Raw genomic sequence first — 26,361 nt, forward strand, 5'->3', positions numbered from 1 at the left:
AAAATTATACTTTGTGTAAAAGTTGGTCCCTTATTTCATTTCTTTTGCCCACCCTGTATTCACCCACAATATTTACTTCCTTGCCTTTTCTGATTCTTGCATTCCAATCTCCAATGATTATTAAATTTTCATCCTCTTATGTGTTTTAATTGCTTTATTAATTTCTTTGTATACACATTCTACTGCATCATATCATCATCATGGGCACTTGTGTAGGCATACAGATGTTAACAATCATTGGTTTAGGTTTTGATTTTATCCTTTCTATAATGATTCTATCACCAAACTTTTTGAAGTACTTTACTCTCTTCCCTATCTTCTTGTTCATTATGAAACCTACTCCTGCCTGCCCTTTATTTGATGCTGAATTAATTATTATAAAATTAGCTGACCAAAAGTTGAATCAACTGACCGAACCTTGGTAATTGCTACTACATCTACACATTTAACCTATCCATTTCCCTCCAAATTTTTCTAACTTCCGAACATTTTTATACTTCTAACATTCCGCGATCCGGCTCGTAGAATGTTATTTTGTAATTTTCTGGTGACCCCTTCCTTGGAAGTCTCCACCCAGAGATCTGAACGAGGGATTAGTTTACCTCCAAAATATTTTACCAAGGAAGGTGCCTTCATTTTTGTTAAATGAAACTACAGAGAACTATATTTTCTTGGGGAAAAAAACAGCTGTAGTTTTCCATTGCTTTCAGCTGCACAGTACTCAGAAGATTGAGGGATGTTGATAAGGTCATTTAACAACTACTGAAAGAGTTGTTAAGGCCTTATAACAAGGCGTTGTTAAGGCTGTCTGCCTTCTTTCAGAAATCATTCCTAGTCTGGCTCTCAACAGATACCACTCTTGATATGGTTGCACCTTTGGCCCAGCTACTGTGTATCATTGAGCACTCAAGCCCCCTCACCATCGGCAAGGTCTCATTATTCATAGAGGGAGTTCAAAGTATTAAAAAACATCAAAAAACCAAAATTGATTTTTGAAGAATTTCATGTTAAGAGCTTTAACTTAAGCTTCATGAGTTTGTATCTTTAACTTAGGTTAAAGATTTTTCAAACAAGAAATTACAGAATTTACATAAATGATGTAAAGAAAATATGTATATATATATTTAATATTAATTTAATAAAATCAATTCTTACTTTATTGTTATCCATATCTTCCTCTGTACTAATTATATTAAAGACTAAAAGTAAAACTCAGCAATCCACCACAGTACAGAATCTAATAATGTTTCTTATCTTATTATTACTTCTTCATTTCTACATCAACAGTGCTTTCAAAATACGAATGAAAAGTTAATAATAAGATAAGAAATATTAAGTTTATTCAGCAGCTTTCAGTAATTTTTTTGTGGTTATGTCACTGATAATGAGAAGGTTATGTTATTAGTAACAACCTAATTTCATGAAATCTGATGTTGAATAACAGTAACATAAAATGTGAACATTTTCCTAATGCTTGAAAAGTTCACTATAAACAATGATTTTTTGCATGCAGTGAAATATTGCCAAATTTTAATGATTCTGTGTGATGAACTTAGCAGACAATTCAGAGAATACTTTACAAAGGAGTTTGCTCTTTTATCTGAATGTGTACTATTGGAAACATTAATTATAAACACAAAAATTCATTGTGAGTGGAAATGAATGTACTAAAAAAATGTACTTGAAAATGTATACAAATAATTTTCTCCATTTCTTTGTTTATATTAAAAATTATGAAAATTTGAGGGCTATGTATGAAAAATGTTAAAACTGTTCTAATTTATTAAAATTATACTTCTCTGATCAATCATTTTGCAGAAGGCAATCATTATTCTTATGTTTAATTGGGGTCAATCTGCATTTCTAGTTTTTATTTAATTTGTCCTTATGAGGTAGAGTTATCCTAGTGTCATCAGCAAACATTTACATCATCATCATTTACAGCCAAGCATTAGGTAATGTCCCAAAAGAACTTAATAGGATGTAGAACTCTGAAATACTTCTTGATAGATATCTCTAAAACCATTGAGCTAAATTTTGAATTTCAGATTTCTTTGAAAAGGTAAGCAAAACAAAAATTTGCCTATCTTGCTTACCTCCAATCTTATAAATAGGAGTGACAACACTACAATTCTATGTGGAAATTCACAATCAGCAAAAGACATATTAATTAATTGTGTTGATTGGTCAGTAATATAATCAGATTCATATTTTAAAATATTTGATTAAATTTTGGAAAGCTTTAAACTTATAAAAATATATTTAAAATCCTGCAAAGAAATAATCACTGATATAGGTAGACTGTAGTTGTTTTTAGATAATTAATTTTAGCAGTCTACATTTATATTTAAATTTAAATTATTGCAAATATTACCAAAGAAAATTCAATGATATTAAGTATCAGAAATATCCCTGTAAATCTGGTTATTGTAAAACATCTTTAATTGCAGTAAATTCTTTTATATTTTATATTTTTTATGATTTTATTACTCAATAAAATCTTTGCTTCATGGACATTTTTAAAAAAAGTTAAAGTTACTAATGTACCTGGTAAAAATTAATATCTATAGAATGTAAATCTATGTAACAACTGCTTCTATCTATAAAATATCTTTAAGCTATTATTATAACAGCCCTTTTTCTTATTTTTATAGTGCGACTTAAATGCCATTGAAACAGATATCTAAACAGTAATTTTTTTTTAAATTTCAAAAAATATGTAATCCTGTTTTTAATATCAGCTCTTGTTTAGAAGAATAAGATTCTAGAACTCTTGATTAAAAGAGTCTGAAGCTGTTTGGTATTTCTTTCTCAGAAATTTTGAGTCTTTCAGCTTGATTATATTTTTTACCATTCTTCTAATTTTGATTAACAGCCCATAGGCTGGTTGTCATTATCTCTCTACTCTTCTTGCTTATCAGCCTTTCTCTTTAGCTATTGTATATTGTACATTGTACATTATCTGTTTTAGGAACTACAACAGAGTCCTTCCCCTACAATTTCTCCCTTCCACTTGTCCTATCATCCTCTTAACTAGACCCTAATGCCTAACAAGTTTTCCTATTAGCTATTTCCTATTAACAGGAATGTGTAATATTAATTTTTTTCAAAAAGCTTTTCTCTTCATTAACTCTCTCTCTTAAATCTCCTCGGTTGATGCTTTTTCCATCCAACTTATCTTCATCATCCTTCTGCAACACCATACTTCAAAAGGCAAAAGTCTCCTCTTTTCCTCTTCCCCAATTCTCCATGACTCATTACCATACAATGCAATACACCACATAGATGTTCTCAGTTGTTTTCTCAAATCAAGGCTTATATTATTTGCTGTAAAAAGATTTTTGATTTTGTTATAGGCATTATTTTCCTGGTGTATTCTATTCACTATTTCTTTGTTGCTTCTTCTATCACCTGTTATTTTACTTACCAAATATGTAAACTCTTCCACTTCCTGAATAGTCTCATCTCTGAGTTTTATTGTTGTTCTAGTCATCCTTTTTTTAGTGCATACCAGTATTTTGGTTTTATGGCCATACACATGTGAAATTTTTCTTTCAGTACCCTATCCGTAACAGTTAAAATTCATTGCAAGTCCTCTTTGCTTTCTGCAATTACAGCTACATCATCTGAAAATATTAACATGTCAATTCTTCCTCCATGAATATTTACACCTACACTCACTTCTCTAATTCTATTAGAGTATATAAGTAGATCAAATATAGATGACAATATACAGCCCTGTTATACCCCTTTTTAATATTTGCTTCATTTTTTGTTTCTACAGAAAGTTATTCCCATTATGACAAAATTGTAGCATTATGACAAATCAATTCACCAGTTTGGTTTGAGAGGTTTGTTTCTAAAACAAAAGGATTAATTTGGTAAGAGTTTAAAAACTTTTCATCATTAAATCCATTCAAAAATTGTTATTTGTAATTTGCATTGGTACATTGATGTTACAATGAAATCAGTAGTATCTTGTCATATCTAATAGTTGTCGGCAGGTCTACATTGAAGTCACTAGTAATCACAGTTCCGTTTATCAAAATTAAAAAGCTAGTAAGGAAAGCATTAAACATATGAAACGGCTCCTAGTTTGTTAGGGTGTCTGTAAATATGTACAACAATAACTGGTTATTTATTATAGATCTTTTGAATGCTGAACTTTACGTAGCATTCAAAAAGTGGAAACTCGGCTAAGGAATCTAGAACAAGTCTGCCTGAACTGAAAAGCCATTATAAGAGAGAATATATCTATACCACCATTAGAAAATACATCTTTAGTATAACCAATTATTATATTTAAAATAATCTCATTATTTATGAGATTACATTATCCATTAATGTATTAAGCCTTGCAGTGGAAACAAATCTAAGGATCAATTTTAAGATCATACAAAATACCTTTGATATTACAATTTGAAAAAGTAAAGTTAAGTAAGAAAAATCTGTGGCTTGCTGTTACATTCAATAATTTGATATATTTTTTTTTACAATTCTTCACTTGTTTTCATGCCTTAAAGAATAATTTTTTCTTCCACTATTTCTATTATCAGTATTTGCTTTCCTTTGATGTATAATGCTAATAGTTTTCTTTAGTAACTAATATTTAACTTCATGTTTAAAAATGCAATTCATGCTTACTATATTTGTTTTATTGTGTTTTATCGAATTTGATTGGTACTTTTTTGTTTATTAAGTTTTTGCCATATTTTTAATATTATTTAAATTTAAATGGGAAAAATATTATTTATATTATTTTATGCAGTTTATAAATATTAATCAAAATGTTTAGTTAGCATCTATCTTAATTAACTTTGTTTTGAGCTGCTGATTTAAGAAAGAGTACACGTACACTAAAAGTCAGACTCTTCAATGCTGATTTTAGTCTGTACGTATTCATATTGTAAACATGACTGTCTGCTACAACCAATTTTTTTTTTGTATGTGTACTGTTTTTACCTTTATTTGAAATTAAAATTATTCAGTTTTAAATAGTTACCAGTCTGTTTACATTCAAGATTATCATGAAAAAGATTTTAATGGAACTTTCACAAATTGAAATATTCTTGGGGATCCTGCTTCGTTCTTGATGAAAAAGTGTTTTTATCATTTAATGATTCTTATCACAGTAAAAAATATCTACAGAAAAATTAAAGCCTCATCAAATTTTCAGCAAATTTAGCAGTATAAAATGTAAATTTCATAAATGATGTGACTTAACAAGCAGAGTATAAAAAGAAAAGAAAAAAAAATAATATTTTGAAGAAAATCTGTTTTTATCATAATTTTTACCATAAAATTCCATACTGGTTACAGAGAGAAACGAATTCCAGAAGGAACTTCGGGTAATTCAGCTAGTTAGTTTTTATTAAATTTTCATCTTGAACATATATTTATTTTGCCTTGTTATTAGTTTAGCAGAAATTGTGTAAATTTTTTTTTTTCATTTGTAGAACTATGGTAAAAAGGATATATATTTTTTTTGTTTAATGAAGAAGTGTTTGTTTATTTTAATTAAAGAAATGCTGTTTCGAGATTAGTGTATTCTTTCTTAATACTAAAAATTAAGTTTTGTGAATAGAATTTGTTTATTGCTTATGTCCTTGTGTGAGAAATCTGCATTTATATTTTATATCTTATGCAATCTAAACATAATATATTGCTGTTGTAATAAAATAAATAATATCTAAAAAGAAACTATTTTTAATTCCATTAGTTGTATAACATTTTTGCTGCTGTTTAAGTACTGTAATATAGATTTAGTTAAATGAATAATGGTTGAAATAATTTTAGGCTATAAAATACTTTTTTGTAATATTCTGCTGTTGCTATTTGTTTTTTATTTTGTTTAATAATGATTTATAATATTAGCAGCATTTTTAATTTAGCTTGTTCATATTTTTTTATTTGTTTTATTATTATTGATATTATAATGTATAAAAGATAAATAGGTATTTTTCGTTTTAATCATATTTTTTACGTCATTTAAACATTTTAATCTGTCCTACTTATTACTGTTTATGATGATTAGTTAAAAGAAAATTTTTTTTTCAGTTGATTAATTGTATTTTTTATTGTTTACATATGAAAAAAAAAATATTTGGTGTGTTATTATCTAATTGTACTTGTTGAAGTTGTGTATTCTGAAGATTAGATTAAGGATTAACTTTTATGATTTTTCATAAACCCTGTTCCATTTTTCAAGAAAATAATCTTCACCTAAAAAACAAAATGTAAAAATCAGATTGTGTCTGATTCTATTTTTGTTTAATATTTTTTTCTATATAATGATTTTACTGTGGATTAGGAAAAACACATATGTAATTCATAATAGTTTTTTTGTTATCTAGTGAAAATATTAATAAGTTGGTAGTAATGCGATCTCTCATTTTCTATATCTTCTTATATGTTAATTATCATAAAATAATTTTTTTTTTGCTTTTCATTCTATATTAAATGCTTGGAAAAATGCATGCAATAATGTAACACAAATTTTTAATCTCCTTAACCTACAACTGAATTTAAAAGAAAGAAATTTACACATAACAGAATAAATTAATGGTAACAATTGTTCTGAGAACGTCAAACCTTATTACGCATTGATTATCGATTCCAAAACACATTAAACTTTATTTAATAGGAGAAAGAAATAAGCACACAAATTAACAAATGACACACACTCACTTGGTCATAAAGTTTCCATTTCCTCAGTATTCTTGGCAGTGACATTTCACTGAATGATTGTAAAGCATTATGTAGGAGTATGTGCAATTTTCCCTTAGAAATATTATGCAGAGTTTTATAAATTGCCAAACTTGTTTATTTAAAATATATTAGAAAAAGTCTTTACTGTAGTGGTAGGTTCATTAAAATATTAGTGCTATTTGTTAGTTACATCAAAAGTAAACATTCTAAGAAAATAAACTGTGAAATAAAAACAAAAAAAATTATTGTTTTTTTCAGTGTGTTTTCTTTTAAACTTGCTAAACTGAATGATCAGCTGATCAACATAATATTACGTGATGTACTCTCTTAATTTTATATTTTATTTTTTTATAATTGTTTAAAAACTAAACATTTAAAAAAAACTATTTATTTAAAAATTGTTATAGATATAGACCTTATTTATTTACCTTTAGAAATTTATTCTTTAAATGCATCCTAAGAGTAAATGGAAAAAAAATATTTTAACAACAAAGAGATTGAGATGTTCAAGAAAATTTGAAATAAGATATAGTGCAGTGTTTAATCTCAGGAAAAGTAAAACAATCTTGCAAGTTTTGTTTAATTAGTTTAGATATATTTTTATAAGTTAAACAACCAAGCTAACAGTTGAGAAAGACACAATTACCAAGTGCTTTAAATTACACTTATAGATTATTTAATGTCTGCATTTATATTGGGTGTTGGGAAGCTGCAAATACTTACACCCTAATATAGCAGATTAGCATAGTTTAACAACTTGATAATTTGCCACATTCAGTGGAGTAGCATCCTGAATTTAAAGGGTATAAGGTCTAGAATAACTTTCTTGGCAGGATAGGAGTTTCAGTTTTTCATTTGGAAGGTTTAGAATTTGAATTTAGTTTAAACTCTGATACTGTATTTGTAGTAACTTAAATAAATAATAAAACATTTCAAATTCCTGAAGCTGTGCTTAGTAAATTAATTCTTGTAGATTACCAAAGTTAAGATCTGCTGACACTGATGTTTTCATTACATCTGCAATGTCTCAAAACAAGAACCCGGAATTTGAAGATTGTGAAGTCAGGAAAAATTGCAAATATTGAATCCAAGTTTTATAAATCAACTTGTCTATCGCCATAGTTAAACAATGTGGAGAGCCTTTTCCAGTCATACTGTTTGTATTTACATATTATTGACTAGCCATCAATTCTACTTCTATATTGAAAATTGCAAGTGCTATATCTATCTATATCACATGCAATGTTAACATGCTTAGATTTTAGGCAGATTGTGAAGTACTTCAATTTCTAGAAGACTGCCACTCCCTTTCTTTGTTGATTATTTTCATCTTTCTTTATCTTTCTTCTTATCCAGAATTCTTGGATAGGTAGTTGATAATTGAGTCAGCTATTATATTTGTTTTTCTTACGGTGTAGGATAGTGACTACTTTTGGGCTGTTCAGTGATTCAGGTTTTGATTTCCTAGGTGAAAGTGTCAGAAGGGTTCCAATTAGTAGCTTAAAAATGTATTTAGCTTATCTTTTTTTACTTTTTACTCTATCTTTTTTTATATTTTACTCTTTACCTTTTTTTTACTTTCCTTACTATCTTATTTTATGTATCTTAAAGAGCATGAGACTGATTATTTAGAAAGAGGGAGTGAAATAAAAGTTCTGATGAGATAGATGGTGAAGTTATTAATTTAAGAAACAAAAAGCTCAGAACTTTGTTTAGGACGACTAATGTCGTGTATGATAAATAATACTACTAAAATCGTAGGTTGTTGATATCCAAGAACTGTTGTTTCATTGTTATTTTAAAAATGTTAAAAAAAATATGTCTTAATTTTTTTTTTATGACCTAGTTTATCTGCTGTTTTTTCCAGTTAATAAACGGGTAAACAGACGTGGATCTGAGTGGGAAATCCTGGAAGGCCTTAGAGATGGTCAAAGGTTTGAAAAGAAACCAGAGGTTCTGACTGGGTACTTACATAAAAAAAGAAAATGGCCATTAAAAGGATGGCATAAGGTATTTTTTAATCTTATTTTAACTTCTATTTAATTATATTTAAATTTTACAACACTAGTAATAATGGTCCTCAGTTAAAAAAATTAAAAGTAGTCAGATATAAAATCACAAATTATTCAACAAGGAAATTTTAGTGATTCACCTGATTTTAATAAATCTCTTCTGTACTTATCAACCACATATACATCAAATGAAAGAGGTTATTGAGTTTTGCTGGGTTACCATTTGATGTTTCCGATAATTCTGATATTCACAATTTTTCTGAGAAAGTGATGTCTGGAAGCAGTCCAAGCTCTTTGTGTGTAGCAGGTTTTTTTTAATTGTGATTAATGGTGAATTTTATACGGAGTTAATTCATTGGGGTATTCAGAGGGCATGCATCATTGCTGCAAGCAGCTTCATAAGATAAGAGAAATCTAAAACAGTTTTCAGTGTAGCTCTATAAGTCAGCTTGCTGAGCTAGTCAGTATTGAGAATCCGTAGATTATGTGTTTGTTGTTTGAGGCATTATTAGGTAATGAAACCATATAAGTTTCAAGCTACAAGACCAATGGAGAAGTTACTAAAACTGGTATTTTATTTTATAATTCATGAAACTGTAGAAGAAATGATTTACTCTTTATACTGTATTTAGTGATGAAACAAGTTTCATTTAAGTGATAAGGTGAAGGTGTCACAGTGATTTTGTATGGGAAAATCTACATGCACCAAACTTGTATAATGACTTCCTTTTTCATGAAAAGACAGCAACCAATCATTTGTATTTGGATAGATATATGATTTGTATTATCAGAATTAAACAAAAATCTTGCTACTAGATGGGTACCCCCTCATTGGCATGTGTATGTTTATTCTTACTTCAGTAAAATGCATCCTTTTATTGGAGTTAGTCACAGCAGATATCATGACTTGGCCTCTTAGGCCTTTACGTATTATGCCATGCGTTTTTCTTCTTTTTGGACATTAAGCTGTGATTGTGCTACCATTGGTTACAGTCTGAATGGTTATTGCTATATTGTTAGTTTCAGTAGACTTGTTAGAACAAATATGACAGGAATTTGACTTTCATTTTGATATTCATTTAACTAAAGAAATCAAATAGATCACTTACAAGTTAAATACAAAAGTTAATAGTCAATATTTTATTAAATGTTACTGTTTTTAGGACTTCTAATATATAGATATTTGGAATTAGGTAAATCATTTTAAGTTACCTTATATTTCTGAATGGATAATAGTTTTTATATGCGGTATTCAATGGAAATTGAAAGGACACATCATTCATAGTCAAGGCAGAGAAATTATTTCTAACATTTACAAGTTTATGAAGGAAGAAGCAGATAACAAGGCTGTGACAATTCCTTTATCAAAGGCTCAAGTTAGAACTGCTGCAGTATGTGGTGTGTCTGAGCATGTGTGACAACAATTATTACCAAACTGAAAAAAAAAGATAGTGATGACAACGAAATAAAACATTTTTCAAACGACTGACTTTTAAAAGGTGTATCACAGGACTGGATAATTTTGATAAATGTTTGGTAAGACAAATAGTTTATAATTTTCACCTGCAAAAACATTGCCTTCCTACAGTGAAAATTTTATTACAAGAGCTACGAGAGAGTATTAACTTTGAAGGGCAAAAAGGCAGTTTGAAATATATTCTGAAGAATCTTGGTTTCAAATGGAGAAGGACCCAGAATAACAGAAAACTATTAATTGAAATACCAGTTACTCTTGAACAAAAAATTTCTTTTCTGAGGGCAATAAAGTATTTCAGAAATCAAGAACGGCCCATAATTTATCTCAGTGAACCATACATATTTAGTAGTCACCTTAAAAGTCAATCGTGGTCAGACAATTCCAACAATAGTGTCTGATGTCCAATCTAAAGGGTTCAGATTAATAATTATTTATGCTAGCAGAGAAAACGTTTCATCCCAAATGTCTTGAAAACATGGAAAAAACATGACAAATCAGACTGGGGCCTATCATGATAATGTTAACAGTGATATGTTTATGAAATGGATGAAAGAAAAAAATTGCTGCAAAATTTTGAGTCGAGGAGTATTTTAGTAATAGACAATGCTCCTTATCATAATATTTAAATCAATAAAATCCCTAACTCAAAGAGCAGAAAACAAGATATGAAAGATTGGTTTGTGAAATGTATGTGCCGATGTATGTATGTGCCGATGTATGTATGTGTCTGAGCTGTACAAATTGGTAAAATTGCACAAACCTAGATTTTGCCGCTACATCCTTGATAAAGTTGTTCAAGAGAAGGGCGTCTTATGTGGCGTCCGTTTGGGCGCAAAGGTTGGAAAGAAACCAAGCATTTGTTCAAAATTTAAGGAGTCCTCAGCGCTGAGCCTTAATTGTATGCACTGTTATTTTTAAAAAACCTTCTACAAGGTTACCATTGTATTGGGAAAGGTTCTTCCAATCAATTTAGTGGTAAAAATTCGGGTGGCCATATGGAAATTGTGAAGAGGCAGGTAGGCCAAGGTATTTGGGATGTGGTTTCGAGCTGGGCCTGTACTGGAGCAGAATGGTGATCTCAATGGTTCTAAATTTGAAACAGTTGCCCATCTCCCACCTGCGGAGGAGGCTTTACAGCCTTGTGATAGAAGCATGGCAGCAAGAATGGCATGCCACGACTAAAGGAAGATCTTTGTATAAGTTTATACAGGATTTGGGGGGATGGTATGCCTCTCCTTCATTTTAAAGGGCAATGGGAGCCTGAGTGCTCTCCAACCATGTAAATTTAAACCAATATTTGTTTCGGTTCTGCCTGGCAGCTGATGAAAATACTATAAATTCTGATACATAAAAATTTATTTGAAAAGGATGAATTTAACAATATTTTCAATTATTTTATCAAAAAATCAGTACCATCTTTGTACTTAGCTCTCATGACAGCTTACATCACAGGATCAACAAATTGTCATCTGTGGTTTACAGTGAGAGTTCATACAGTTGGAATAGGCTGCAGTAAGTCCCTTATTCACCCAAAAACATCTGGGTAGTAGCTGAAGTGACATATATATTTATTAATGTCACTAAAGTTGCAGCAATGTTTGGCAGAATTACAATGAAACAATCCTATGTTTTGAAGCTAATTCATACACTCATCATATAGTTAATATTCTTCCTCAGTTGTATTTTCTTTTCATAAACTACATCTTGTCTATTTCAATACAGGCATTTAGCTCACTGATCATTGGCAGCTTAATTAACAGATTATATTCACAGATTTTATGTACGAGTAATTTTACTAGCTGACATAAGTATAATGGTTAACATCAAACTCACTTTAAAAAAATTTTAAAGTGAATTTTAAAGTTAATTTTAATATAAATGTTAGAGTATAATATTATATAGTATTAATATAAATGTAACTCTACCTTAGTAAATTAATCATGTAAATTATAATTAAATGAAAACCATTCTAAATTGTAACTAAATGTTAAAATAGGAAATGGAAGCTAGTTAAAATTAATCTAAAAAATGGATCTTAGTTAAATAAGAATAAAGAAATTAAACTGAAATAAGATAGAATGTACTACTAACATATATCTGTACCTATAAAGCAACTTGTCCTGACTGACTGTTTTATCAACATCCAGCAAAAACTACTGAAGATAAATTGATGAAAATTTGTATACATGTTCTTATTCTGCAAGTACACCCCAAGAAAGAATTTTTTGAAATTCTGAGTTTAAAGGGTTAAAATTGAATAATAATAAAATTAACTGTTTTTTTATTTTTAAATTTCTCCATAACAGATGAAAACATCAACTTGATTTTTGGTGTGTGTAATTTTCATGTAAATATCTAAAAACCAATTTTTGGATTTTTCTAAATAAAAATATTTCAACAATGATTGCAAATTTTCTCCATTTCTGACTATATTAAACAAGATATTTACTAGTTTGGTGTTTGCAAATATTCTTCAGAAAATATCTAAAAACCATTTTCAGGTTTTTTAATTTTAATTTTTTAAGCGGTGTGATAGCGTACAGTGTGGCGGCTCAACCAACATAGCCACTGTATCTGTTAATATGTGTTAATAAATATATATCTCACATAAATAAATATGACTGCCACTGTCATATTATTGGCTGTACCTATTTCCGATTACTCAACTAAAAAACATAAAATAAAAAACTTTAAAGTGAATAATGAAGTACGATCACTAAGTGGTGTTTGTCAGGTAATGCTAACAACAGACAAAATATATTTTTACCTATACAAAGCACAGGTAGCCAGTTATAACTAATATTTTTAAGATGGAGGCTGTTGGTTTTCAAACCCACATTCTTAGCTCACTCAAAGTTTCAGGTCCTGTACTTACTAAGCTGTTGTTCTGAAGAAATTACAATACACTGATATTTTTTATAAATTGAACAGGCTTTAATTTTTATTTACCGTTTTATTCTCACAAGTGTGACTCAATGAACACAGCAGCATCCAAGGGACAGAGTCCTCTGACTAGACAGGAAGGACGAGATAGGTGAGCCAAGCCGTCTAATTATCACCTGGCCTTGATGGAGAACAAAATAACCATATAGCACAGGCGAAGCTGCGACGGGGATGCTAGTATTATATATGTCATAACATAATAAAAGAAATAAGTATAATTAAAAAAAAAAGTATTTGAGTATCTCAAGCTGACAATTTCACTGTTGAAATTTCTATGATTTTCTTAAACTTCCAATAATAAAAATGCTGTTTACTGATAGTAAAGATTCAGATTGTATAAATTTAATTTTGTGTAATGTTGTTATATGTATGCAACTATTTTATTGTGCGCTAATTATAAAATATAAAACATTCATCTCTCATAATCATCAAATTGGGCTTCATCAAATTGGGCTTCAGCCTAGCTGCATTTTTTTTTACTTTATTAAATGAATTAATAGTAAAGTTTAACAATCCTGAAGTTTTAACATGTCATTATTGCATCATAAAACTTACACATTGAATACAAACCAGAGAACCACTGTCTCTTGTAAAAGGTTATTTAAACAAACCAAATACCTTGTAATCAAGCATCCATCATATGATATTGTGTTTAAAACAATATATTACATAAACAGAAATTCCTGTGATGGTATATGCATACTTTTGGAATTTAGAGGTTAATGATGATAGTAATCACGACCAATTAAAATTAATAAAAAAAGTTTTTTTTCTGATAAAGTAATTATTACAATGAGGAACATCTTTTATTTATTTTTTAACAAAATATTATGTATTGTAAATATTTCTTCTGTTTTAAACACTACATAAGTAATTATAACAATTATTATTAGATAGAACAGTGTTTTTGTATCTAATATTAAAATTAGGATAATAACGAAATTTATCTTGTAGCACAACATTCTATGGAGCAAATGTAATCAAATGACTGCCAAATTTTCACAGTAGATTTTTTTAAGAACAGATATGTTCTGTCTGTGATCTGTTTATTCATTTAAATATATAGGTAAATATTAATTTATGGTATTTTATTTAAAGTACTTTTTAAATGTAAATAAAAATATTATTGTGTCTTGTGTCTTTTTAATGAAGCTATATGTACTTAAATAATCTTATCATCTAAAATTAAGATATGTAACGTTTGTAATTTAATATTGTAAGTTATAATGTACTTCTGCGTACACTTATATCTTTTTGGAGAAAAAAAGAATGGTTTTTTTGTGAAATGTTTCTGTCAGATATTTTTTCTTTAAGAATAGCATATTTATTCTAAATTATTTAATAGAGCAGAAATTTTAGTTTTTGGAGAATTCTGCGTGTAATAGATCAATGTTCCCAGTACGTCCATATTTATAAGCAATGAACATTCACATTTGTTTTGAATAAAATTCATTTTTTAATCATATTCTGCAAGTAGGACACATTAGCATGTAGTTCGTAATTCCTTTCAGAGATTCCACACATCATACCTAAAAAAATAGCTTATTTTTTCTTTTTTTTTTAAGTCCAGAAAATGTGCACTGGATTCTTTTGGTCTGCCCACATCCACTTTTTAACTAAATTTACTCTCTCTCTTTTCCTGTTTAGCCTCCGGTAACTACCGTTAAGATAATTCTTCAGAGGATGATATGTAATGAGTGTAAATGAAGTGTAGTCTTGTACATTCTCAGTTCGACCATTCCTGAGATGTGTGGTTAAACCCAACCACCAAAGAACACCGGTATCCACGATCTAGTATTCAAATCCGTGTAAAAATATCTGGCTTTACTGGGACTTGAACGCTGGAACTGTCGACTTCCAAATCAGCTGATTTGGGAAGACGCGTTCACCACTAGAATGTGGAGTCTTTCAAATATAACTGCAATTTCTATTGTTTTAAGGTATAATTGAGGACTTTTAATTTTAAAAATGACTGAATTTTAATTATTTCTGATGTTGTGTGTCTTAAGATAGCATTTGTTTTATGTGTGTATCTTTGAAATGTTATCATTTGTCTACATGTACTGGGGATTTGTCAAATTTTTTTATCATATTCCACTCATGTAGCAGAGATATTCTGACACCAGTTTAAACAAAATTTGAACAATTTCTGATGCTTTTGTAGCATTAATTATGATTTATAACATTGCTTTTTCATACTGCATCAAGAAACTAATTTTTTAAGCTCTTTCAGAAAACTATATTACCTACTGAAAAAAATGTGAATTTTCAGTTTATATTATTACCTCACAATGGACTGTAAATCCCATTGCAGATCAGTAGTTATCTCCTTAAAATGCACCCAACAATTCATTTCATGATTTACAAACAGTAGAAATTTTTGTTTTATGTGTAGCTTAGACACAACACATATTTATTGTCAGTGTTAATGTATTGTATTGATTTTACTAAAGTGTTACAATAAGACCTATTGAAATGTTAATTTTGTAGAAGTCAACATGACTGCTTCTAAATCAGCTATCTCAGGTTCAATTCCAGCAGAGGAGTAGCATTTTATCATTTTATCCTATATTGATAAAATAAAATTTCATCTTTCTCATTAAAATTTATTCTATATAGAATATGTGCAATTCCACACATTACATATATACGTTGCAGTGCAGATAATATACTTGTAGTCATAATATCCACAGGCTACTTTTGTTTATTTCTGATTCCTAGAATAAAAATTCATTCATGTTTATTTAGAAATTGATTGTGCAGATGGTTATTCTAGTTGGTAGCATTAGTAATTATCTAAAATAAAACCTATTAGATGATTATTTTTAATATAGATTATAGTTTTTTCTTTTTCTTAATTTTAAATATATTTATTCTTTGTTGATTTGTTTTAAAATATCTTAAATATTAGTTTGTTCATGGTCCATTATGTTAAATTCACAAATATTGATTATGTAAGAAAGTTGATTATAAATACTAATAATGATAAAATTTATGCTTAATTGTTTTGTAATTCAGTATCCATTCATATTCATTTATTGTCAGTTATTTGTGTTAAGGGAAATAAAAAATTAAATTCATATCGTTATTAAAAACTGCTTCTTTGTATTTTAATAGTTACTTAGTTGATTTTATACATAAATTTTTATACATTTCAAAATGTTTATTTGACTTCCTCTAATTATTAATTTTTCTAACAATTATCTCACTTCTTATAATTATTATTCATAAACTGAAATTATATAAATATTTCATATTCAAAGACTGCAAAATTCCCTCCTAAAGTTATCAATTATTAAAGTTTATTCCTCTATGAAAATTTATAGTATGTCAAAGTACCAATTATAATATTAATACTTAAGATACGTTTGTTCATTATTACAGTCCTTTTTATGGTCAAAATTAAAATGTGAATTAAGATTATAATAATTATTATTAATTAATAAGATTTGGAAATAGGCTCTTGTGTAGTAATAAACACATTATAGGGTTAGTACATAATTGCAAAATCTAATTTACTTTTTAATTTTTTTTTATATTTTGAAAATTAATTTGCATGATTATGAATAAAGTAGTGAGTGTTCTAAATTATTTATTTTAACATTATAATCATTAAGCATGCAAACATTTAATTGTTGAATCCTCCATGCTGTGCTCATAGTTTTAAATTTTGATTCACTCAGATATATTGTTCTCTTAATATGTTTTAACATCTTAACATGTTCTCAACATGTTTTCATGCAGAACTGTTCCATAGACCAGGTGAACACCATCTATTTTGACTTTCAAACAGCATTGAGTAAGAATAGGTAGTGTGGCATTTGATAAAATATCACACTACCTATTCTTGAAGAAGTTGGCCAGATTTGGATTTGGTGAGCATCTCATTAGTGGAATTCTTCATGCCTGAGTGGTAGAACTTTTGCTGCTAAATACGCTGGATATATTTCCCATCATGAATTCTATGCAACATCTGGAGTTACATAGGGTTCCAATCTTGGCCTTTTGCTGTTTTTAGTTTTTGTTAATGATGTTAACAAAAGTACTATTGTAGATTCCGTCGCCAGTGTAGGCATCTTTTGTTATTTGAGGCTGTATTTTTCTCTTAAGCTATACTTTTCCTGGGAGAGGATTGTGAGCAGGGTGAAGTGAAATCTTGGTTGTTGAAATGGCTTGCGAGACTTTTTATTGATCCACACACTAGCATCCTGCTCTTTAAGTATACTCGAATATTGCATCTCCACCTGGAATTATCAGATTATACTTTGTAAAACATTGAATATATCCAGAAAAACATTTTTCTTTGCTTTCCCACAAATTTCATCTTCAACATCTTGACAAACAACAGCTGAAGTTAATTTATAATTTACTATCTCTTGCATGCTACAGAAAATACATTGATGTACAATTTTTTCATAAAGTATTACATAGATACAATCCTGTACTAAATGAAGTACAGTCATGTATTCCCTTATGCAATATTAGAAATTTTTGCAGTTTTATTTACAATATGCGATCCATTTCACTGACAAAGAAAATTCTGATTATTGTGGTAGACAATTTTAATAGAATAAGTTTTTTTTCAACCAAGTAAGAATTTTATTAATGATTATATATTAATATATATTATTATTATATATATATATTATTTATTATATTATATATTATATTATACGTATATATTTTAAATGAACATTAAAAAATTGTAAAACATAACTATTTATTTATTTAGCATGGCACCAAAACACAACACCAATTACAATCAAAATTACAAACAAAGATTCATCAAATTAATATATGCTACTGATTTTGGAGTTGCCATCAGGAAATCTTCAGGATTCCCTTCATAAGCTATCCTAGGGCAAACTTCTGTGATGTTTCTAACAGTTTGATTTTCACCGCACTCACAAAGAGGCGTTGGTGTTTTACCCCATTTATACAGGAAATAGGCGCACCTACCATGCTGAGTTTGTATTCTGTTTAGCGTTGACCATGTCTTACGTAGCAAGTCAAAACCCGGCGGCCTTTGAGTAATACATGGGATTTGGTTATTCTGCTTTGTGGTTCATTCTTGACGCCAGGCGTCAGGTTAAATCCATCCTTTGTGGCAGCAGTTGCTGTTTTGATAGGTGGCTTTCTGAATCAAAGGCAACCACGATTGGCATCCTCAATTGTCCTCATGTATTGGTAGGTTTTGATTGTCTGTAATCTTCTTGTACTCTCTTACAAGAGCATTCATATGGCGCAGGTTTGGGGGTAGTATGTGGTTCAATACCGGGAGCCATTCCACAGGAGTAGACCTGATAACCCCAGCAATCATTCTCATAGTATTATTAAGTTGAGCATCAATTCAATGAACATAAGGGCTGTTAAGCCACACTGGCGCACAATATTCAGCAGCCAAGAAGACCGGGGTTCAGAGCCGATGTGCGCAAAGTGGAAGCCGATGCTCCCATGTTGTTCCACAGAGTTTATGCATAATATTGTTTCTCGCTTTCAATTTCTCTGCAGTTTTCATTAGGTGCTTCTTAAATGAAAGCATTCTATCAAGTGTCTACTAGCATGTTTTTTACTAGCATTTGGTTGGAGGCACCATCTCCGGAAGAACCTTCCCAGTTTCTCCAGGTCAGCCATCAGGACCTCCTCCGACTCTTCAAATGATTTACATTTTATTGTTAGCACCCAGTCTTTGGCGTAGCCATGCTTTTTAGATCTTGTCTCTGGCGTGTCTGCAACATAGAGGCTGAAAAGGAAAGGCGCAAGTACCGACCCTTGTGGCAGGCCGTTCTTGAGTTTCCTCAGTGAGCTTATATCGGATCCCATGATAACTTGGAACATTCTGTCGTTCAACATGTTATTAAGGAGGCGAGCTGTTTGTTTGCATGGGATTACATGGAAGACCTTACAAATCATACCTTCTCTCCAGACAGTGTCGTAAGTGGCCGATAAATCAACGAATGCAGCAGAGGTTTTAAGATTTCTTTGGAACCCCACTTCAATATATGTGAGCGAGAGAATTTGGTCGGTGCAACTTTGTTTTGGCCTAAAGCATGCTTGTTCAATTGGGATAACATATATCCTCTGACAGATTCTGTTGTAGATAAGCCTTTCTAGTAATTTGTATGTCACTGATAGCAATGCTATAGGCCAGTAGCTCTTAGGTAAGTTTGCTGGTTTCCCTGGTTTTAAAATGGCTACTACCTTCGATTGCTTGAACTCTCTAGGCACACTACCAGTCTGCATTATGTCAGTGAAGAATCTGGCCAGCCAAAGTTTTGCGTATTTTCCGCAGTTTCTCTTGCCTTCCTCCTCAAGTTTCTTAGTTCGCATTTTATCTCAATTGTGTGTGCCCTTTCTCTTGGTGCTCTGGATGTTGCCACTATGTGGGATGCTACGGTGTTTGGGAAGACACTTGCTTTTGGTCTCTGAATAGGAGATCCGCTTCCTAATTTTCTTAGCAGAGTCCATGCATGATGACTCAGAAGTCTGAAAGTTCGGGCTTCCCACCATTTCTGTTGTCTTGCAGCATCGAGGCTATGGAGAAGCTCATCTGTTACCTCTTGATCCCCCATTTCAAGGAAGCTTCGGTAGAGAACTTCGCTATCTTGGGACCATATACCCTGGGATATATTCTCTGTAAAACCTTCTAGGGATGCACTTCTTAGCAGTACTTGTTACTACTCCAATAAATCTGCTATAGTTTTTGCTGATTGATAGTATCCAGCCTAGGCATTTATCCAGATCCCTAGAAAAATTTTCCCAATTAGCCTTTTTGAAGTTCCATCTAGGGCGGGGTACAGAGGTCATGAGAGAAATTTGGCTACCTGCCTTATAATAACTGGATGGTGCTGGCTGTGGGGAAAGTTGCACAGAACTTTAATAAAGAATATAACTATAATAAATCCTTGTAATAGTTTTTTTTTTCATTGCCATTGCCTTGGCCTTTTGCCTTTTTGCCCTGTAAATAAATAAATAAAATTAGATTTTATTATCCTGATACTTATTTTAAAGGAAAATAATTGGCCAGAGGTATGAAGATTTTAGGCATGCTTTCAATCTTATCGCCATTGGTAAGGTTTGACAAAAATCTCCACATAATGTATTTATTCCTCCCATTACCATTAAGGTTGCACGTATTACACTAGAGTTAGAAACCTCTCATGAAATTTTTTAGCTGTGTGGTAACACCAAAAATAAAGACAAACACACTATTAGTGAATATTTTGAATTACATTTCCCACCATAGAATTTTTTTATGTTACGCAATGTGCTATAGAGTTTGAGGGTTGTAATACAATTTAAACATTGAATGGACTGTCCTTCTTTCTTGGAATGAGGTAGTCAATATTCCAGATGATGCCATTGCTAAAGCGATTTTTTTCAAACCACAATTTTTGCGAGAAGTAGGTTAATTAAAGATATTTTAGAAATTGATACTTCCTGGCATGAATGGTCAGGTGGTTCATGTTTATATTTGTTCCAAACATTTTTTGGGTTGAAAGTTTCACAGTTAAAATATCAATATGACAAAAACATCTCTTAATAGGGTTAGGGATCCATAAACTGTGCCGAACTCTGAGGTAGTCATTCCAGTGTTGATCATTTTGTAGAGGATCACAAGCTGCTTTAAATGTTTATTTGTAACACCAGTAACTGTTTCTGGCTAAAAGATGCTGGTCTTTTGTTAGGATGAAACTGTAAAACTCACCCTGCAGTAGCATTCTTTTTATGTTCACATCCTGAGGATCTCTATTTTTCCTTCTAGGATATTATTTGTCATTTCGTGTATTTCAGGAATTAAAAATAATAGTCATTTCAAAAAAGGTATCTTCATTAAACAAATTAAAAAATCCTATAAGAGTCATATCAGTTTCGGATGTTTTAGAACTATTTGGAATACATTCTCTGAATTAAAAAACTTTCTTATCTTCAAGATGACAGATACTTTCTTATATGTCAAAAGAAAGTATTCCATGACAGCTTCTGCTGTGGTTAATACCTTACCATTTGACAGTAAAAATTTAATAATTTTTATCCAAAACCAAAACATGCTTGATCATAGTTCTTATTAATATATTTGCAGATAATTAATAACAATTTTCAACTTTAATGTAAGCATGAAACATTTTAAATTTCAAACAATTCATTGGTTAATATGTACAGATTTTTTAGAAAGAAAATAAAATTTATGAGGACTTGTTAAAAAATGGTGGCAAAATTTTTTAAAATGAAATGATCTCCTAAACAATTAAAGAACAATTATATATAACAAGTAATATATAAAGTGAAAGTGAAAGCAAAAATATAAAAGCAATAGGTTGTTAAAAGAAATTATTGAAGAAGACGAATTAATTTCTCAAAAAAAATGAGAGACTAAATAAAAAAGATAAAAAACCAGCAAAGGGTTGAATAACTTTCCTGGCTAAATTTAGAAAGTTATGGGACTCTTCTCTACCAAAGACTTCATCGTCAACATTTTCTTGCGCAACAAGAAAATTAAGTGAAATATTTAAGAATGCAAGTAAATAATTATCTAAGAAATTAATTTTTTCTTAAAAGTTTAAGGAATGGACTTACGTTGACCATACCTCCCCCACCCCTTGATAAACTGTAACCAGAATCATTAAAAAACAAGTTGCTGTAACTAAGAATCATATTCGTCTTCTTACCACTCTCCCTACTACCCCACCCCCTCAGTGTACTCACGTTTATTTGAAAGTTTCAATTAAGCCTATAATTATTGAATAATTGTAATATTTAATATAAGTGAAAGTAAATTCAGTTATTGTATTATTAATTGTTATATTCTTGTTTAAGTTAATAAAACTACTTAAACAAGAATAACTATACTAAAATCTATGCAAAAATTTCTACCTTTTCTTTAATGTTTTCAATAGTATTATCATGTTATTATCAAAGGATCAAATGCATTGCTGTTGAAAACACACAAAAATATTGGACAAGTACATTTGAAAAATATTATTTGCATTTAGTACAGTACTTCAATTAGTAATTTCACTTAATTTGCGTAACTTAGGAAAAAATTCCACCTATGAAATATTGCATTTAATTTTTCCATTTATCTTATTAGCCATATGAATACATAGTGCCATTTCAAAAGTTTAAGGTAATGTTATGCGTTTATACTAGATCATTCATCAATTGTCCAGCCATAGCAATTCCAAACATTTTTTTAATGCCTTAAATTTGCTCTAAGTATTCAGGAAATGTGTGAAATTCAAACTGTTCACTAATAACATATCATATGGAGTAATGTTTAAGGGTTATTCAAAAAGATATAACATGTTATAACTGCATTTGAATTAGTAAGTTTTTCAGTTTACCAAGGTACATATACCACCGTTGATCCTTTGTAATGTGATACCATTCAGTTAAAAAAAATTACATTCTTTTTTGTACTTATTAACCTACGACTTAGGATGCCTATTTAATAAGGCACAGTTAATGTCTATTCATGATATTAACCTATGTCTACTCTATTAAAAACCTTCTGCGTACAGACATCTTTCAAAAACACTTTGTTTTTTGCTTTACCAAGATTACAACTGCTTTTTTACTTCATGAAAATCAACCAAATGTCATTACTTTTATCACATTGACATAATCTTTGTCACTTTCTGTATTTTAATATTATTTTTGCTTTCCCTTACAAATTTTACTCATTACTTGTTATTTTTATGGGTCTATATTTTTAAATTTTACTTTTATTTTAAGAGTAAGTAATTTTTTTTACTTAATTTATTGTCCCTAGGTAACTAACATACTTTCCAATGATGTTTGGGGTCTTATTCTAACTACCATAAAAAAGAAATGGGGCAAAAATCTCTTTTTGTCATTTCTCTACTCAAAAGTCACATTCTTATGTTAATTAGATAATTCCATTACATAAGTATTTCTTTTCGGGTATTTGGGCAATTTTATTCAGGGATGAGGGGTTATAAGCATTTTTATCAGTCATAGTTTTCTTGATATTTTCACTCAAGATTAATAGTTTTTGTGAGATTCTGTACGATGATTTCTAAATTTGGGTCATCAGTACTATTTAATTTTGGTTACAGTTTTTCTTGAAGTTGGGGAGATGTGGCCAATATGAGTCCCATTCCTCAGATTTTTATTTAGATAAAATTATTTTCTTGCATAATTATTTACTTGCATACTTATGTATTTTAATGTTTCACTTATTTTTATTTTTAGTAATAGTTTGTCAAGGCCAAAGTTCTCAGAGAAAAGAGTTAATAACTTTAAAAAGTCTGGTAAGAATCCAAATTTTTGCCAGCTTTTTATCATTTTGTATTTAGCCAGTCTCACATTTCTTAAGAAATTAATTCTTTACTTTTTTTAACAATGAATTGATTTTTTTATATATGTTTGCTCAAATTTCATTTAATATATAACTCATTGTTTAAGAGATAATTCCTTGTTAATAAATTTGGCCATGATTTTTTTAATAAATACTAATGAATTATCTTTTTAAAATATCTGAGTTCATTCATTTTTTGTTACCAGTTCTACTTTTCTTAAAAAAAATTGTTTTCATTACTTGGAAATTTTGGTTACAGGAATTTTAATTTACACAACTCCCAGACTTTCAATGTTAAAAGTTTAGGAGTTTTTTGCTACTTCAATTGTTATCCTTACAGAGTTACTCCTCTGGCTATCTGTAAATATGTATTACTGTTTAAAGATAAAATATTTTTAGATTCAATATTATGTTTGATTTTGTAGCGATATATATTTAAGCTGGTCAGTGCAGAATCATTGATTGATAATCTGTTGCTTAAAATGGGTAAAAATGTCGTAAGTCGTTTAAGGGATTGGGACCAAAATGGGCATCTGCTGCCCTAGAGGTACTCAACCATTCCTTATTACTACTCACTATTTTCCATACCTTGATTCTTTCTTCATCATACTTTTTTCTGTGGCTTTAAGTCTATCCCAGTTAGTTGCTTATTGAAGATATTCAGACTTTTAGAGCCAGTTTATCTTTACTATATTACTGCTGATGTGGAGTGGGGGTGGCTGCCTATGTATAGATCAGCCTAGTGAATACACAATTAGCCTAATGGCTGAAATCAGATGGAAGATCTAATGGATTATCAAATAAAGTTGGTTCCCTCCTAAAATAAAAAAATATTGCAATCTGTTATATATGCGTTAAAAAAAAATATATAGCACTATAGTTTATTGACCTAACCAAGCGAAAGCACTACCAAAATGTAACCCTGGCTTATGGTACTTTTCAATATATGAAGAGTTGTAATATTATAAAAAAAGAGCATATTAAAATGTTAATGTTGAGTGCAGTTATATGTGTAGAGATGGTGTTCCATTGTACAGCTAATTACATATCAAGTGCATTGACATGTTGTATAGTTATAACATCTGTTTTAAACCTAGTGGTCACATATTGGGCTTAGATGAAATTCATTTATTGTTACTCTTCACTATCATTCCCTCTTTATGTCTTGAATGTTAAACATTTTTTTTTTTTTTTACATAATGTAATACTCAATTATTTTATTTATTTTGCAATTCATCATGTAAATTTTTATAATTTTAATTATTATGTAGATTATAGTTGGTTTAGGTAGTGTGTAGAATCAGTAGTTTGATATCCTTAGCTTGATTTGAAGTACAGTTGAAAAAAATTAACAAAGTAACAAATTCTTTAACATTCTTCTTAGTTGAATCCTAAGTTGTTGAAAATTCAAAAAAGCTATTTAGTAAAAAAATATTTCATTATTTTCAATTCATTTTTTCTTCCACAATTATGTGTAATTTCCATTTTCTTTGTATTTTAAAAATGAAAAGAACAGCATAATTCTATTAATAAAATACTTAAAATTGATATTTTTGTGGGAAATTACAGATTTAATTTTGGGAATTAATGATTTAAAAATTAAAGTTGTGATCATAGATTGCTATTTATTAGAGAATGATGGTGTAAATATTTGTTTTAAAACACTGGAAAACAAAAAAATGGATGAAATGAATTAGATAAGTAATTTGTTCATATGTACTTTGTGTGTAATTTGATACCTTTAATCAGTTTCACTAGTTTAAGCATTTCTTCTTAGGATAACTATATTCAGGCTTTTCTTTCATTTATTTCAATTGTTCTCACAATGTTATCGTGTAGGTAGCCTAGGAGTTTTGATATCTTAATTACATATGTGACAGAGAAGCAATGTGTATCGATATGAAAGTGGCTTAAGACTAAAGGGTAGATACCTTCTTAAGACACTAGAGAAATAAAAACATTGTCTATAATTAATAGACCAATAGAATTATATAGGCATATAATGGCCTTTTGTAGTCCTTCCACAGTCTTCCACGACTGTGGAAGATTTGGTCTAATTCCATTATATGCGTACAGATCTTTAACTTCTGTATATTTATGTTGATATAAATGTGTTTTATAGTAATAAAGAAACTTAGTAGTCATTAATAATAAGTGTTTCCTGGTATTCTGGGAGTGAATCGACATTATGTAATCACATTATTGAAATAAGCATGCTGGTCAGTTCATATGCAATCTAATGTTAGGTCAGTTCATTACCTATATTGAGTTATTGCATTCAGTTTGTGATTTTGTGAAAAGTTATGCAGGTTCCTGGTAATATTTTCAGTTTAATTAATATTTTTAATTGTAAATCTAAAGAGTGATGTATTTCTTTCTTTCAAGTGTGTAGTATTTTGTTAAAGGTTGCCATAAAACTGATTGTGGAGAAGATGTTCAATTACAGTCTAATCCCTTGTTAAATCACTCAAGAGTACTTTGTGGGAGAGTATCGTTAAACAAGAAAACTGTACAATTTACAACAACAATACTTTCAATAAACATTTACAGCTTGAGGTACAAAATAGTGAATTTTAAGATCTGCAAGTGTTAATTGCAAATGAACCACAACATGTGGATTGGTATTACTACTTGTGAGAAGTGTGTGCTGCTAAACTTTTAAAAAGATCCAAACTAATAGGAGGACCAGGGTTGATTGTGGTAATTGGTGAATGACTATTTACAAAACACAAATATAATGTTGGCCAGGTTCACAAACAGCAATAGGTTTTTTGGAGACATTTGCAGTGAAACAGGTGAGTATTTTTTGTTTGCTGTAGAAAATAGAAAAGTAGATAGTTTGCTCCCTATTACTGTTAATCGCATTGCACCCACAGCTCATATAATTTAGAACAGGAATT

General features: G+C 29.7%; 1 pseudogene; it reads left to right on the forward strand.

The window, feature by feature from the left end:
- Nucleotides 1-8,579: 8,579 nt before the first annotated feature.
- LOC142318016 (TATA-binding protein-associated factor 172-like) overlaps nt 8,580-26,361 on the forward strand; it is a 132,605-nt pseudogene continuing 114,823 nt past the window's right edge.

The sequence above is a fragment of the Lycorma delicatula genome, chromosome 1, assembly GCF_047948215.1.
Source record: "Lycorma delicatula isolate Av1 chromosome 1, ASM4794821v1, whole genome shotgun sequence".
NCBI classification, from domain to species: domain Eukaryota; kingdom Metazoa; phylum Arthropoda; class Insecta; order Hemiptera; family Fulgoridae; genus Lycorma; species Lycorma delicatula.